The sequence below is a fragment of the Papio anubis genome, chromosome 14 (genome assembly GCF_008728515.1).
Source record: "Papio anubis isolate 15944 chromosome 14, Panubis1.0, whole genome shotgun sequence".
NCBI lineage: Eukaryota > Metazoa > Chordata > Mammalia > Primates > Cercopithecidae > Papio > Papio anubis.
The window spans coordinates 18,099,533-18,117,043 of NC_044989.1; positions in this window are offsets into that span (position 1 = coordinate 18,099,533).

The window sequence follows — 17,511 nt, forward strand, 5'->3', positions numbered from 1 at the left end:
AAAAGAGATGTCTAGAGGGATGTTCACCAGAACATTATCCGTGTATTTCTCTGGATCTTAAATCTTCTGGTGCATTTAAAAATATTATTGTATTTTCCATATTATTTCAATTTTGAAATAAAATTTTAAAAGTTTATTTTTTTGCCAAAGCAATAACATTTTCAAATGAAATATATAAAATAAATTAAGAGAAAGAACCAAAGAGAGTGAGAGAAAAGAAGAGAGAGAAGGAGAAAGAGAGGGAGAGAAGAGGGAGGGAGGTAAGTTAAGATGCACCCACAAGGCTTTAGCCTATGGAGACAACTGAGTGATGACACAGAGAGGTCATTGCTACTGAAAGAAAAGTTTGTTACTTACGGTTTTCAAGAGAAGGGAGCAGGCCACACCATACAGGGCCACGGTTCCCACATCAGGTTTGGTCAGGAAGCAAAGGCAGGACCATCAGGGAAAGCTTGGCTCGGTGCTTTTATTGTGTTTTCTGTGGGAATGGCAAGCAGGGCAGGGAAACAGCTTAGGACTGGCTCTTGAATAACGTCGGCAGGCTCTGGGCTATGGGATGGTTGGTTCCTGGGTTGATTTAGGGCAGGGGAAATATTGGCTTGGTATGGGAAAGCTAGATAATGAAGGAGGTTAAGGGCCTGGCCTCTCAGGACTGGTTGATTTGCATGGGAAAGGTGTGTTGGCAGGCAAGTTGCCTGTTGTCTCTGGAGATCAGCTATCCCTGCGAGGGGCAGTCTCTCCCTGTCCAGTTAGGCCCCCCAGAATGTCAAAGCATCATAAATACGTTTAGAAATTTGGATTAATATAGGATAAAGGAAAAAGGAGAGAGGGGAAGAATAGCTGTTGGGGTATGGCCCCTGAGAAAGTGGAAATGATGGGATTCTGAGGATAAGTGAAGTGTGTCACCATGGTCTGGAAGGGCAGTACTTTCTCTAAGGTTGAAGGGAAGGTGCGAGAAGGCAGAAAAACTTCTTCTCTTCTGCTATGTGGAGAGAAAAGGACATCACCCTCAGATGGCCTCAATCTTAGCAAAGAAGGCAATCTAAAATTCTTCTGGGAAATGATCAAGACAGAGTTTGGTAAAGGATTTGGAAAGAATGGAGACACTTTTAAATAGCTGTTGGGGAAAATTCAGTGAGTAATTTTCTAGGTGTGAGTAAAAGAACAGCTATTAGGGTCCAGCTGAGGTTATATTCAGACACAGAGATGAGAATAAATTTGACTCAGGGTTAAGCTTGAATAGTTGCTAAGAATGGACATAGTCCTTTAGAGTTTTCAGCCTTGTTCTTAAACTTCAAGTCCTTGGACAAACAAGTATCTGCACCAAGAATTGCCAAGATAATACAACAATTGATGTTGGCTGCCATTCAGATCCCCATTGCGCTTGGCTCTTGACTTATGTGGGAAGCATCCTGGGATGCTTCTTCCTCCTCTTTTGTTAACTAAAAGACCTCCCCATCTACCCGCCAACCCCTCCTCCTTACATATCCACATTAGGAGATGGTTAACAACAACTCCCCTCCCAATCCCTGCCATGACATGAGAAAGGGGTAAAAGAAAAATTCTATCATCATTTTTCCCAATATGTGATATCCTGAACATTTTCACAGATCTGCTTAAGTCCTTGTCTTTAATGAAATTAGGAACAACCTCTGCAACGCCCCCAGATGAGACTCACCATGACGGGAAATGAATTTGTTAATGAATTCATTAATTATTCCATTATTTATTTTAATACAGCTTTACCATGTGTACTGCACTATAGAGGATGACCTAATTAGCATTGCTTTCTTCATGCTTGGTTTAGTAACTGATGTCTCCAAATGCTTGAGTGAGGGCAGATGAAGAAGAGAAACATGAAACAGCCCCCAGATGTCAACTGATTCCACATGACAAAGGCTGGCTGTGTGAGGCAATAAATGTGTTCTGCCGACATCGGGCTGAGCAGTGCCAATATAGACATCTTCAGAAAAATAACGAGCCAACGTGGCCATTTCTCTGGGCCTTGTCTTCTCTCCTTCCAACTGAGTTGCATTTTTTACTCCCGATTTGGAAGCTATTTACAGTACATCTCAACGAGCCAGCCCATGGTGCTGGCTCTACTTTCTTTTGGAAATATTAGAATTTGTCCCCTGGGAGAGTCAGAACAATTGTTTGTTAGTTTAAAATAAATCATACATTTGATCATGATTGTGCAAGACTCTCTCCTTCTCCCTAAAGTCTCCATTTCAGGGCTGGTGGAAAGGGAGATGTCCACTGGGAGGCTAAAAGCAGCACCATTGTCTATGGGGACATACTGTCTCTTATCTGGAGATAAAAGAGCCAAGAAAAGAAGCAAAATAACACTAGAGGGATTGCCTGAAGTGTAACTGATGGCTTTTACCAAGAAATGAAATCAAAGGGGGAAATAATTAACCATCAGTGGGAGGGGCTGGGGGAGTAATACCCAAGCCAACTTTTCCCATAGCTCTCTCCAGTGGATCCTGTGAAGTAACTAAGGGCAGGCAAAGCAGGCAGGAGTTGTGCAAAACCCACAGACACCCCAAACAGAGATTTCAACAACTCCAGCCCAGCTCAGTGATTGTTGCATTGTGTCCCTTTGTCTGGGCATCAGCCTGGACCTTTTCTCTGATCATATGAAAAACATTTCTTGTCTGAATTACACAAATAATTCCTTATTTCTTCTCCAGTCACACATTCTCTCTGGACAATCTCATTCATCTTTGAAGCCCAATACCACATGCAGGAGGATGAAACCTCATTTATACATTGTAGACTCAACCTCCTTTCTGGGCACTAATTATTTCTGTAAAGTCATGCCTGATTATCTCAAAGATACCTTAAACACAATGGATTCCAAACCAACCCCATCATTTCACCCAAAGCCTGTATCTCCTCCTTCCTGATATCTTAGTCAATGGTCACCATATGCGCAGTCTTTCAAACTCAAAATATGTCCATGTTACTACATAATTATTGTTCTAAAGCCTTGATCATAGCAGACCTCTTTGAAAAAGGACAAAATACACATCCCAGCCTGGAGTGATCAGCTTCCTGAAGTCTCAGAGCTGTGCAGATTGTCTTTGTTACCTTATTTGCATTCTCTGAGGCATTCAATGCCTTTGACCACTACCCTCTTACTGGAACGTCTTCCTTAATTCTTGTAACCTTCTATTTCTTTATCTATTCTCTTTGCAAGTTTCTTGCTTTGGCTCTTTCTCCTTACTCCCTTTAGTAATATTATTCCCCAATAAAGGTATTATCTAATCTCCCTTGTCACTCTACATTAGCATGCCTAAGAAACATGCTGGGAGCTCCTTATTTAGTAGATCTGAGATTTGTATTTTTACCAAGCTCTGGGATTCTAATTCAAGTGGTATGCAACACTATTTTATATACAATTTGGGAGATAAACAATTGCAAGGTAGTACTATATTTATAAATAGTATGCAGACTATAATATGCCTGCAACCTATATTTCTTCTAACAGAGCTGAGTCACAGAGACTGTCTAGATGTTCACCAAACATACTTCCTATTCTTCTAAGACATGCAGCTCCTGTATAGTCCCTGTGGCCATATGACAGAGTTCTAACCTGTGAGTGGAAGTAATATACCCATGAAAACCTTACATATATGTGTCTCTAGGCTCTTTTTCTCTTCTAGCTGCCTGGAATGGAGTCTATATCCATGGAAAACTGGGAAGTAATATGATGAAAATGACAGAAGCTGTGTCATCTTGAATCATTAAAATATTGCATGGAGAAGGATTTCCCTGCTACCCTGTTCATTTCTCCCAGCATTATTCTATGACCAAGAAACAAACATATTGTTCTAAACCATTGAAATTTTGGTGTTATTTGTTATTGGAGCTGATATTTTGCTAATACAGTTAGATGAAAGGTAACAGTAAATCTGCCATTCCTCATGTGTATCTCAAGAATATCTGACTACTTTCTGATCTTCCATGCTGTGATGGTTAATATTGAGGGTCAATTTGATTGGATTGAAGGATGCAAAGTATTATTTCTGGATGTGTTTGTGAGGGTGTTGCCAAAGGAGATTAACATTTGAGTCAGCAGACTAGGAAAGGCAGACCCACCCTGAAGCTGGGTGGGCACAATCTAATCAGCTGCCAGCACAGCTAGGATAAAAGCAGGCAGAGGAACATGGAAGGACTGGACTTGCTAAGTCTTCTGGCCTCCATCTTTCTCCCATGCTCTCAGGATGCTTTCTGCCCTCAAACATCAGACTCCAAGTTCTTCAGCTTTTGGACTCTTGAACCTACACCAGTGGTTTTCCAAGGGTTCTCAGGCCTTTGGCCAGAGACTGAAGGCTGCATTGTTGGCTTCCCTACTTTTGAGGTATTGGGACTCGGACTGGCTTCCTGACTCCTCAGTTTGCAGATGGCCTATTGTGGGACTTCACCTTGTGATCGTGTGAGTCAATTCTAATAAACTCCCTTTCACATATACATCTATCTTACTAGTTCTGTCCTGTTAGAGAACGTTGACTAACACACATGCCTCCTGGATTTTTAGTCACTATAAACTTGCTTTGCCTAAGTGTTATTAATTTATCTTGTCTCACAGATACCTCTGGAAGCTTGGCGAAGCCTATGGATAGCTTAGAAAAGAAAATGTTTTTAAATACTTAAACCATATAGGATTACAAAACAAACCCTAATTTGATTGAAATAGTCATCACAGTCTGAAAAAATAAAATTTATGAATAGCTATTAACATGTGAAGTAGAAAAACAACACATTTAAAGCGTAAGCAAGTTAGAAGGGGATCTTATTTTTTCCAGACATTTCAATATGAAGGCTGGCTAGTCTTGCTTGCATTGAATAAGAATATTGAACTATGAGATGGTCTTTGTCAAGGCAATACACATGTCATGTTGGGCATTTAGTCAGTGTTGATTTTTTTGTTTGTTTGTTTTGATGGCTGCAAGTGCAGAAATCCCAATTCACAAAGATATATTGAGGCATTTGGAACAAAAGCTTCTATAGATGGTATTATAAGACCAGGAGAGGCTTCTCTCAAGAAATGCCAGAATTCTCCAAGGATTTTTGAGTTAGAATCCAATGTAGTAAGATTTTAGTTTTAAGATCAATGAGCTCATATTTGGCCAGATTAACATCTTTCAGATACAGTTTGTATCAGAAACTGTTCAGCAACACATAATGAAAATGAGTCATTTCCTTCCACATATTGATCAGCAAACGATTGTAGAGAGAGAATGTATTGCAGATGTCTGGGTAACCAGTAGTTGGTAAGTAAACAATATCTGGCCTTGGATTGCTTGGACATTGGCTGACAACATTGTGCAACAAGACTATGATCAACTGTTAGGTCTAATAGCTGCCATAGTTCAAACGAGTTCTGAGATCTATTTTCTTAACATATTTTCTTTTGAGGCAGGGTATCACTCCCATGCTGGAGTGCAGCGGTGAAATTATGGCTCACTGCAGCCTCAACTTTCTGGGCTCAGATGATCCTCCCATCTCAGCCTTTTGAGTAGCTGGCACTACAGGTGCATGCTACTATGCCTGGCTAATTTTTTTGTACTTTTAGTAGAGGTGAAGTTTTACCATGTTTCCCAGTCTGGTCTAGAATTACTAGGCTTAAGCAATCCACTCACCTCAGCCTCCAAAAGTGCTGGGGTTACAGATGTGAGCCACTGCACTCAGCCCTCTTAGCATATTTTAAAGTGCATAATACTATCCTTTTAATTATAGGTACTATGGTGTACAGTAGATCTCTAGAATTTACTCACTTGTGTAACTAAAACTTTATTCTTATTGAGCAACAATTCTTCATTTCCCCCTACTCCTAGTTTCTGTAAACCACCATTCTATTTTCTGCTTCTATGAGTTTGACAATTTAATTAATTGATTTTTTCCATAAGTTATTGGGGTACAGGTTGTATATGGTTACATGAGTAAGTTCTTTAGTGGTGATTTGTGAGATTTTGGTGCATCCATCACCCGAGTAGTATACACTGCACCATATTTGTAGTCTTTTATCCCTCGTTCCCCTCCCATTCTTTCCCCCAAGTCCCCAAAGTCCATTGTATCATTCTTACAACTTTGCATCCTCACAGCTTAGCTCTCATATATCACTGAGAACATACAATGTTTGGTTTTCCATTCCTGAGTGGCATCACTTAGAATAATATTCTCCAATCTCATCCAAGTCACTGCAAATGCTGTTAATTCATTCCTTTTTTATGGCTGCATAGTATTCTATCATATATATATGTGTATATATGTACATATATATGTATATACACACACACATGCATACCACAGTTTCTTTATCCACTCGTTGATTGAGGGGCATTTGGGTTGGTTCCACGATTTTGCAATTGTAAATTGTGCTGCTATAAACATGCGTGCGCGAGTGTCTTTTTTGAGTAATGACTTCTTTTCCTCTGGGTAGCTACCCAGTAGTGGGATTGGTGGATCAAATGGTAGTTCTTCTTTTAGTTCTTTAAGGCATTTTTACACTGTTTTCCATAGTAGCTGAACTAGTTTACATTCCCACCAGCAGTATAGAAGTGTTCCCTGTTCACTGCATCCAGGCCAACATCTACTGATTTTTTTTTTTACTTTTTGATTATGACCATTCTCACAGGAGTAAGGTGGTATTACATTGTAGTTTTGATTTGCAGTTCCCTTATTATTAGTGATGTTGAGCATTTTTTCATATGTTTGTTGGTCATTTGTATATCTTCTTTTGAGAATTGTCTATTCATGTCCTTAGCCCACTTTTTGATGCAATTGTTTTTTCTAACTGATTTGTTTGAGTCCGTTGTAGATTCCGGGTATTAATCTTTTGTCAGATATATAGACTGTGAAGGTATCTGCACTCTGTGGGTTGTCTGTTTACTCTGCTGATTGTTCCTTTTGCCATGCAAAAGCTCTTTAGTTTATTTATTACTTTATCACTTAAACCTCTTCATTTTTTCCCCTTTATCAACTTTTATTTTAGGTTCGGGGGGTACGTGTGTAGGTTTGTTATATGGGTAAGTTGTGTATAATGGCGGTTCATGTGCAAATGATTTCATTACCCGGGTAGTGAGCATAGTACCCAATAGGTAGTTTTTTGACTCTCATTCTCCTCCCACCTTCCACCCTCAAGTACGTCACAATGTCTATTGTTCCCCTCTTTGTGTCCATGTGTACTCAGTGTTCAGCTCCCACTTATAAGTGAGTACATGCAGTGTTTTATTTTCTGTTTTTGCATTAATTTGCTTAGGATAATGGCTTCCAGCTGTATCCATGTTGCTGCAAAGGACATGATTTCATTTGTTTTTATGGCTGCATGTTATTCCATAATGTATATGTATCACATTTTCTTCATCCACTCCACTGTTGATGATTAACACCTAGGTTAATTCTGTGCCTTTGCTACTGTGAGTAGTGTTGTGATAAACATACACATGCATGTGTTTTTTTGGTAGAATGATTTATATTCCTTTGGATGTATATTCAGTAATGGAATTGCTGGGTTGAATGGTAGTTCTGTTTTAAGTTCTTTGAGAAATCTCCACTACTGGATTTCAAGTTATACTACAAGGCTACAGTAAGCAAAATGGCATGATACTGGTGCAAAAACAGACACATAGACCAATAGAGCAAGTTAGAGAACCCAGATATAAAGTTGCCCACTTACAGCCATCTGATCTGTGACAAAGTCACAGCAAGAAAAGAAAAAAGAACTCCCTATTCAATAAATGGTGTTGGGATAACTGGCTAGCCGCAGGCAGAAGAATGAAACTAGACCCCTGCCTTTCACCATATACAAAAATCAACTCAAGATAGATTAAAGACTTAGATGTAAGACCTAAAACTCTAAAAATCCTAAAGGACCTAGGACATACCATTCTGGATATAGGCCTTGGCACAGATTTCATGAGGAAGTCTCCAAAAGCAATTGCAATGAAAACAAAATAGACAAGTAGGTCCAAATCAAATGAAGAGCTTCTGCAGAGCAAAAGAAACTATCAACAGAGTAAACAGACAACCTACAGGATGAGAGAAAATATTTGCAAACTATGCATCCGACAAGGGTCTAATATCCAGAATCTATAAGCAACTTAAACAAATCAACAAGCAAAAAATCAAACAGCCCCATTAAAAAATGGGCAAAGGACATGGACAATTCTAAAAAGGAGACATACGTATAACTATCAATACGAAAAAATGCTTAACATTACTAATCATTAGAGAAATGCAAATCAAAACCACAATGAGATACCATCTCACACAAGTCAGAATAGCTATTATTAAAACGTCAGAAAACAACAGATGCAGGCAAGGCTGTAGGAAAAAGGGAATGCTTATATATGGTTTGCGGTAATACAAATTAGTTCAGCCACTGTGGAAAGAAGTTTAGAGATTTTGCAAAGAGTTTGACAATTTTAGATGTCTCATATAACTGGAGTCATGCAATATTTATCCTTCTGTGACTGGCTTATTTCATGTCACATAATGTCCTCTGGGTTCATATGTGTGTCCCAAGTAGTAGGGTTTTCTTATTTTTTTAAGCTGGAGACTATTACATTTTGTTTGTATATCACATTTTCTTTGTTCATTCATCTTTCTGTGGGTAGTTTGGCTGTTTCCATATCTTGACTAGTGTGAATAATGCAGCAGTGAACATGGGAGTGCAAAGATATCTTTGAGATCCTGATTCTAATGCTTTTGGATACGTATCTACAAGTAGGATTGGAGGATAGATCCCATGTTGTGTTCTCACCACAAGTCAAAAACACCACAAGGAAATTTTGTAAATGATGGATATGTTTAATACCTGGATTCTGGTTATGGCATCACAGGTGTAAAAATATGCTAAACTCATCAAAGTATATACATAAAATACGTGCAAATTTTGTATATCAATTATATCTCAATAAAGCTAAAATATTTTGAAATATCCGCAACAATTGTAATGCAATAGGGTAATATCTCGTATTGGTGAGAAGTCACAAGTTCTGCTAATACTCCCATGGCTTATTGTCTACATTTATAAGGAGAGGAAATGCTAAATTTTAGTTAAAACTATAGAAAATAAAGGTATAATATTGTTTCTCTCCCAAGTCCAAGAACCCACTGAATTTTATTCATGGATACCTTGGAGAGAAGTATGGGCTTATGGTAGAAACCTTTGCTCTAGCCCTTGAAATTGCATTGTGCTGAGATGGAAAGCTCTTCTTGCCCATGCTGCAGGCTGTGCATGGGATTTGGCTTTTATGTGGCCAGGCATGTTTCCTGAAATGCGGAAACAATTCACTCTTCATCTTCTTCTAGCTCAAGTGGCCTCTTCTACTTTTCTCCCTGATGTTTACTCTATGACAGAAGCCCCTACCAAAGGAATAAACCTCTAGGACCCAGGTTCCAGGCCAGGCCACATACACTCCAGTCTTGCCAGTGTCAGGCTTTCTCTTTCTTACTGTCTGCTCAGTGATGGGACTGGAGACCCCCATCAAGTTGCTTGCTATCCCATTTCTTCCTTGAAAGTCTTTTTTTTCTTAATTTTTTTGAATGCTATAGAAAATAAACAGTGCTATATAAAATGAAGTGGAATTCACTTATACAGATACAAAAATGCAAACAAGTACCATTGTTTACCCTGTGTGTCCTTCTTTAGAAAAAACAGTTAACCTAATAATTAGTTTTAGTGTGTGCACGCGTGCACACACATACACACACACACACACAGAGTCAGAAAAATTTGGCATTATCAGCAAATCAGATTTCTCACGTGAGACATTCACAAGATCATGAGCTACAAGAAGAGTAGAATTGAGTCTTACATATCTCTGAATCCCTGGTACCAGGCTCAATGATTGACACAGAGCATGTACTCAGTCAATGTTTGTTAAAGTGAACTACAGCCTGTTAGGTTAGGAATGATTTCAAAATATTTTGGTCTGCCAAATATCTATAATAACTGGCACAATTAGTTTGTAACTGAAGTAAGATTAGTTGAATATAGTAGAGTCTTTCAGTAATCCTGTAGCCTTGGAAAATTAGTTAAGCCATCTATGCCTCACTTACCCCATTGGTAAAATGGGGATGATAATGCCTGACCCTTAGAATGGTGAGGATTAAATGAGGTAGCACAGGGACTGTTCAGAGAATGATACTTGTCACATAGCAGGCACTCTGCAAACTTTAGTTATTGCGATTATCACTAGAAGTAGTGGTTTTCATAGTAGGTATTTCACAGTATTCATTTCATCACTATAAGAGGCGTCAAGGAGTATTAAAATGCTTGGGGCTATTTTTCTACAATAAATTCTATTTATTGTAGGTAAATCTAAATATATTTATTATTCTATGATAAATAGATCTGAGTGCTTCTTAAACTCTTGTATATGAGTTTGAGTTCACCTTGTCTTCCACCTTCTTTGCCTACCAGCCAGCTGTCACTGAGGTACTCTAAAGTGTCCTGTTCCTAAAGTTCCCCTTTAAATAGAAATTTCTAATTTGACTATGAACTTGGAATCAAGATAATGCAAGAGGGCCAGGCATGGTGGTTCATGCCTATAATCCTAGCACTTTGGGAGGCAAGGAGGGAAGATCACTTGAGACCAGGAGTTCAAGATAAGCCTGGGCAGCATAGCAAGAGCAAATCTCTACAAATAAAAAATAAAAATAAGAAAAACTATCCACATGTGATGGTGTGCACCTGTAGTACAGTTACACAGGAGGCAGAGGCAGGAGGATCACTTGGGCCCAGGATCCAGGGTTACAGTGATTGCACCACAGCATGCCAGCCTGTGCAACAGAGCGACAACCTGTTCTTTATAAAGCGTCTATTTTCTGGACATCTGGGTATCTGGAAATAATTGTGTTCTGGATCAATGATGAATATCCCTGTAATATTTGTGTTATAGCTGTACGTTTGTGTGTGTACTAGCATCACGTTCCTTTCACTCTCTTTATCATGATTGCGTTTCCCATCCTCACCCTTGGTCATCAGGTGACAAACTTGCTCAAAGCACCACAAGGCCATGGTTGGAAAACAGAGAACTGAGTGATTTCAGGGATCAGGAGCTACTTCAGTAGTCTATGATTTATGTACGTGAACAATTCCAGATCTCGGGTATATTTGGAGATGAGGGACACTGGCCAGACACTATGGTGTCATTTCTTCTTATACTTTGAATTCCAACTCATATAACAAAGAATGATGTTTTTCCTTGTCAGTGCATTGCCATGCTCAATGTGACGGCTGGCTCCTGCTAGTGGGCAGAGGCAGGGCTATGGCTCAGCCCCACTGGTAGGTGTGACTACGGCTACATAGTCCCACCTGGTTCAGTGAAGGGGCAAATACCAGGATATTTAGCTCTGCAGGTGCTTGTGTCATTCTTCATGTATTTCCTGCTGTCTAACCAGTCGGTAATATAAAGTTTATAAATCTAACTCCAAGGTGGAGACAAGCTGGATGGAAGATTGTGTGTTTAGGAAGAATATGCCTAAGGGACTTTTAAACAGAACAGAATTGAGTTGTTTGTGTCACTGTTTTATGGCTCTGGATACTCTGTTCTAGCTGGACAAGAATTCAGGATTTATGGTGACATCCAGCTAAAGAATGGTATATTTTTAACATCCTCACATGTCACTTTCCAGCTAAGGGAGGCTTCTCATGGTTCCTGCTGCTTTGGCTGGACCAGTTTCCCTTCTGGCCTCCTGAACAGGGCTGTATCTTGAGAATGTGAGCCTTCCTAGGATGAGACTTGCTCTTTTTCCTGTGTATCAGCAGCATGGCCAGATAAGAAGAAGATTGCATGGAAACAGGAGCATCTGCTTTGGGGAAATATGTCACAGTGGAAAGTTTGTGAGACTAGAAACTATAAATTCTGGTTTCAGGACTCAACTCCATCACTGAGCTAACCATGTGATGTGCCTTAAGCATATGCCTGGACCTCTTTGGGGATCAGTGTGGTAACCATGGAAGCATGCCACTCAGATCTTCCTTAAGGAGAAAACTTGCGGTGAGAATTGATGAGCTGATATCTCCAAGCTGCCACAGCCCCATGCCTACCATGGCATCCTTGCCAAGGCCACACCCTTTCTGAGATGCTCCCAATGACTGAGCACAGCCAGGGTAAAGAGCCAAGCCCAGCAGTCCTGCCCGACACAGGGCTTCTTTAATGAGTAGAATGTGCTGTCAGGCTCCCTGTTGTCTGGCTGGCACTCCAGCGCTGCACTGGAGTCTGCAATTCCTTCTATACCACCCTTCCTCCTCCTACCTACTCTCCCTTTTCAAGTATCAGACTCTTGCATCCCACTCCGCCGACTCCCCCTGTTCCTGCTCCTTTTCCCTTTTTTCTTCACAGGAGTTTTCCCGGATAAATCTTATGCACACAAAACTCCAGTTTGGTATCTGCTCCTCAGAGCACCTGAACTGACACAAAGAGTGAATGTACGTGATTTTTTTGCCTACCTGGTACATTTTCCCCCTTCTTATTCAATGCCCTTAGAGATCCAACCACCTTATTGCTCTTCTCCATCTGCAAACATGAGCTAATGTGAGACCATCACATATACATCCTGCCACCTCATTCTGTTGCTGTATGGGTGGGCATGGGCACCAGGTCAGATTAATTACTGTGCTCATTTTCCTGGTCAAAGTGGCTCGGGTGGGCATGGGACTGAAACCAGTCCATCAGAGTCCTTCCGTGGGGCATGGCACACTGACATTTAGAGACAGAGTTCTCTCTTTCCTGTTGAAGGTGGGCTCAGGGTGTGAACTGAGAACTTCTGGAAACCAGGCTTCTTACCACAGAGAAGAGACTGAGACAAGGAAGCCAATGGTCAGAGAAGAGGAGAAGCAATCACTGGGGTCCAGAGTCCTGGTCAGGGGCTCACTGAGTTTCCCAGATTCCCATAGTTTTTCCTTTGAGTCTAAAATCTACTCCAGAATTCTCCCACTATATCCCCTGCCTTTAATTATTTTTTTAACTTAAGTTGGTTTAATTAGGTTTCTGTTGCTTCCACCTGAAATAATTTTCAGTAACAGAATCTGTTTCTAATAGATTGATTCTATAAATTAGTTCTGTAAACTGAGGTTGATTTTACCTTAAACATGGAAGGAAATGTAGGGTGATACGAAACAGTAACAAACCCAGGCATGAAACAGGCAGTCAGTCAATACTTTTTTAATGAAATTGTAGAAACAAAGTGAGAGAGCCCAGGTCCAGAAATAAGGATATGGTTTTCAAAAAGGCATAATAGTGCTTGGAACATTATAAACTTGCAGTAAATAATTTGTTGACCACAACTAAGAATATAAAAATCACTAGTTTCACTACAAGCTTGTTTTACCAGATTACCTGTGCTTCTTAATGACAGGTCAAGGTGGCTGAGAATGGCAAACCTTCTGAAACTGCGAGCCACCATCTGCTTTCAAGTCAGAATCCACCAGCTGGAGAAGAAGAGAGGGGAGAAAGGCAGCAAGGGGAGGGGTCTGGAGGCAGTCAGAGGGAGTGAGAAAAGGCAAGAGAAATAACTGTATGGGGGCAGAGAACAGGGCATCTAGGAACAGTTGGCCACTTGTGGCCTTTTGGATCCTTTCAATCTAAGGAGCCTCAATCCAGGGCCAGACCAAGATGCATGGGTTCTCCAGACAAACCAATAGTTTGGCTCCCCATCAAGCCAATATCTTTTCCATGTTTGTTCAACAGTTATTGCAGGCGTGGCCTGGGTGAGTTGGTGTCAGCGGGGAATGTTGTTGCTATTGATGACTTTCATGCCAGGCCACTGCTTGGTTTGACAAACAGAGTTGATTTACTCATGATCTGCACGTCAGGAGTCCCATGGGGAGGGCAGGGTAAATTGGCAGTACCTTGTGACTTGGTTGGTGTCAGCCTATCTTCTAGGAAGGAAATATGAGAATAATCTGTGGGTTATTCTCACCAAGGAAGAATACCAAGGAGGAATAACTGGAGAGGAGACTTGGAGGAAACTTTCCTCTGATTGCCTGTTAGGAGACAGCCCAGGGCAGCAGACAGGAAGGTTTGGGGAGGGCATGGCCAGGAGGACTAGCTTCTTCATACATATTATCCAGCTTCCTGTGTTTCTATCTCTACCCATCACTTATCCTTCAGTCTCTCATGTACTTTATATTGAAATAGTCACAGTGAACTGCCTTGATTTCTAATGGAGGAGTAAACAGGTGCTATATAAAACTTAGCCCTGGACCCGCAAGTACCCTATGCATTTTTTTTTAAGTTTATGGAAGGATGTAATTAAAATCTTTGGGTGGTCAACTTACCATGATAAATCATAACCAGGTATGAATGAGAGCAGGGCACCACGAGAAGGTATGCATATGCAGAGAGATAAAGCAGAGTCTGCTGACCTAGAAAAGCACATGCACGAAGTGCCGTGTGTGCTAGATTCAATCGGGGGAGGCTCCACTTCACAGGCAGTAGGGAGCATCTCCTGGTGACAGCCCAGGGCAGCAACAGTGCGCTGAACACATCAAATGAGCTCTGATTAATAGCATTTGGACACAGCAGTGAGAGAAACATGGACCCCAGAGAGCGCTCTCCAAAGAAGCTCACATTCTAATGGAGTTAGACAGAGGTACACAAAACAAGTACAAAGCAGAAGGAAGGCAGGAGAAGGGTCAGATAATTCTGACTAGGAAAATGAAGGAAAGTGTCAGAGAAGAGGTGGCATTGAGTGGGACAATGAATGACAGGTGAGGATTCAATACAGAGGACAGGGAGATGGGGAAGGCAATTCATGCTTAGGTACTAGCATGTCCAGAATCAGGAGACATGGAATTAAAGCAAAAAAACTGATATCAACAGGCTGTGGCTTTGTAAATATGAATTGTACCAGCAAACTTCTCACTTATGCTACTTTATTTTCCCATGGTCCCTGGAGGTTGTATGTCTACTTAGAACTCTTCTCCTCATTTGCCCCATGGAGCAAGAAGTTGGTGTCCTTCTCTACTACTTGGAGCAGAGATGGGCCCTTATCTGGTGCTCAGTGAGGCCTGATCTGTGGGTGGATATTCAGAGTCTGCAGAAGAAAAAGCAGAAATGATTTCAGCCAGCCTGGGACTGCTCTAAGCAAGATGTTTTCCTAGGATGGTATCCCAGTCTCAAAAGGGCTGGGTCACAATGTTGTACAAAACTCTAGGGAACAGCGTCACAGCTGCCCTGTGTCTATTATAATATTAGTCCATTGACGTTGATGCAGCAAGCCTCTACTTTTCAGTTTACTTTGGGTCTTGGACATGGAAGCAGAGCTTGAAGTCACCACACTTTCACATGGACTTTTGCCAGTTGGATGGTTACTGAGTAAAGGAAGTCCAGACCTTTGCTAATATATTTACAATGCAAGCATTGAACCCCATTCGTTTGTTCTTTTTTCCTCTAATAGGTTCTTGAAGTCACCTTCAGAACGTTTGGGCTGTGTGAGCTGTGAGTTTGGAAGGGAACTGTCTCATTTCTTTTCCCTAGAGAAATTTGCCGTTCTTTGAATAAATAATCAAGGAGGTCTTTGCAGACAATTCTGTCCTCTGGTTGAAAATGAAAACATCCTTGCAACTTTACATCATGTTTTCCTGTCCACTGATATTGCTAATGCTGACACATAACAGGTAATAAATACATGCCCATTAAGTGATTGCTCAACTGATGGGCTAATGAAGTTGTCCCAGAGTTTGTTTTCCTTTATTTTCAAAATCACTCCTTCATTCTAAGTGCCCCAGTCACCTACCTTGTTGACAGGGCCACCTCATTGCACTCTGAGGCCCCCTGCCTGCCATCCATGTCACCTCTATTGCCAGGGAGCAAATATACGGTATTTGTTGTCCACTCTGATTACAGTGGTATTTACTTTGTTCCTGCCAAAGAATTATGTTTCAGTCGGCCCAGTTTTCTCAGTTTTGGCAAATCCTGGTTGACATATCTCAATTACAACCTAATGACTCATATTGCAGCATCTCCTGATTTAAAATTAGAACAACAGATTGGATTTGTTACATTGAAGAGAGCTGGGAAAGTAAAGCCAATCCTGCATGCTCAGTGACAGTCTCTGTAGTCTGTGGTGCCACAAGCAAATCTGAAAGGTGGAGGGACCTAGAAGAAAAGAGTTTAATCCATTAGGGGTTTTGATAGCTTAGCCTGAGTTGGGTGAGTAATTATACTTTGTAAGATTCTGTGGAGTGGTCATTGTGCTTATGAAAATCATCTTAAATTGTGTAGTAGTAACAAATTAATCCCAGAAGTCTCAGGAATTAATATATTTATCTGCTTCCTCATCATGTCCAACACAAGTCAGAGATGGATTCTAACCAGCTCAAGGACCTAGGCAGAACGAGGCTCCCTTCTCTGGTCTTTGTGGCAGCAAAGGAGAGAGATTAAATAATTTCACAAGGGCTTTTCACTGTTTCAGCCAAGAAATGACACTTGTTACTTCTGCTCATATTTCTTTGGTTAGAACCAGTCCCATGGCCCTCCTCAGTTGTGAGAGTATAAATGAAATTCTCTGCGCACTCAAAAGGAAAAAAAAAATGGTAAACACTAGCAGTGTCAACAACATCTGCCCTTTTGGTCACTGAATAATTGCTTCACTTTTTTTTCCCCATGCGATTAAACACCTATTGGTCACAATAGAAATCACAATAGAAAATGCAATGTCTCCTCCATTCATCACAAGTAGGTCAACATCCAGCATGTTGGGGGCATGAATGGTAGCCCATACATTAGGTTTGGGAATTTTTTCCTCTCATTCCAAAGATTCATATCCTAAAAAGGAAATATGTGAGAATGAAATGGGGCATATACTATAATGAAATAAGATAATCATAATAAATATACCATGCAGGTGAAGGGAGAATGAGACCACTCATCAGTAACTGAATGGACAATTATGAAATCTGGGAGATACTATGGGTTCCTCTAACTCAAGGAAGGAGACTGTGCCTTTATTAAATCCTGATTTTGCTTTCTGGGAGCAGCTTCATAATTTGTTCTTTTAGGCCCATGGATCTACCCTCTGGCTGGGTCTTTTTTTTTCCCCCATTATTATCCTTCTTAGCCACTTCTGATATAAGCACGGGGTGGCATACCCTCTTTGGGAGCTGAGGGTCTTTCTCAGACTTTTCTTCTCATTATTCTTTCATTTAAATCAGCCAATTATTTCCTGAGCTCATCTCTTTATTAAAATACTTTGCTAAATGCCACAACTATTAGCACACTATTAACATCCTCATTTCTCACCCCATCTCCTAGAGTCATAACTTCATTAAATTTCTGATCTCCCTCCCAACCACGGTTGGCAATTATTTTACCAAACATTTTTGCACTGCATGCCATGAATCTCCATTTTTCTCCACCTTTAATATTATCGTCAGGAGCCTCTGCCTACTATCTGACATGTAAGCCAGTGCTACATAATTTACTTTTTTTTTTTTTTTGGCTGATCCTCACTCTTGGTAGCAATTTTGTGCTAACAATATCAGATTAAGTTGTA